This window comes from Seriola lalandi, unplaced genomic scaffold, assembly GCF_002814215.2.
Source record: "Seriola lalandi dorsalis isolate HSWRI2012SDOR001 ecotype SW California unplaced genomic scaffold, Sedor1 jcf7180001961024, whole genome shotgun sequence".
NCBI lineage: Eukaryota > Metazoa > Chordata > Actinopteri > Carangiformes > Carangidae > Seriola > Seriola lalandi.
The window spans coordinates 1-657 of NW_019431693.1; the positions used below are offsets into that span (position 1 = coordinate 1).

The 657-nt window shown below is 44.7% G+C and overlaps 1 pseudogene; it reads left to right on the forward strand.

The window, feature by feature from the left end:
• Positions 1 to 69: 69 nt before the first annotated feature.
• LOC111668002 (tubulin alpha chain pseudogene) lies at positions 70 to 589 on the forward strand (annotated as a pseudogene).
• The last annotated feature ends 68 nt before the right edge of the window (positions 590 to 657 follow it).

Sequence of the window (657 nt, forward strand, 5' to 3'; positions counted from 1 at the left end):
GTTATATTGATGACATATGCTTGTTTTTTTCTCTTTTTGTTGTAATGCAAAATTAGTTATTAATTTAGCTAAAAGGTCTGATTATTGTGAACTTGCAAAATGTTACAAATGGCCTTTGTTTTGCTCCAGCGTGAGTGTATCTCAATCCACGTGGGTCAGGCTGGTGTCCAGATTGGCAATGCCTGCTGGGAGCTTTACTGCCTAGAACATGGGATTCAACCTGATGGTCAAATGCCGAGTGACAAGACCATTGGAGAAGGGGATGATTCCTTCAACACATTCTTCAGTGAGACTGGAGCTGGAAAGCATGTCCCCAGAGCTGTTTTTGTGGATCTGGAGCCCACTGTCATCGGTAAACTCATGATTACAAGTCGACTATAGTTGCTGCTTGATTAGATTAGTAAAGCCTTGACTCATTTTGATTTAACCTTTCTCTTCAGATGAGGTGCGCACTGGGACCTACCGGCAGCTGTTCCACCCTGAGCAGCTGATCACTGGCAAGGAGGATGCTGCCAACAACTACGCCCGTGGACACTACACCATTGGCAAAGAGATAATTGACCTGGTGCTGGACAGGATCCGTAAATTGGTGAGTCACATAAGAGCAGGAAGACACACACCAGGAAAGTAAGAGCAGTGCATGTACTGTATGCTGTA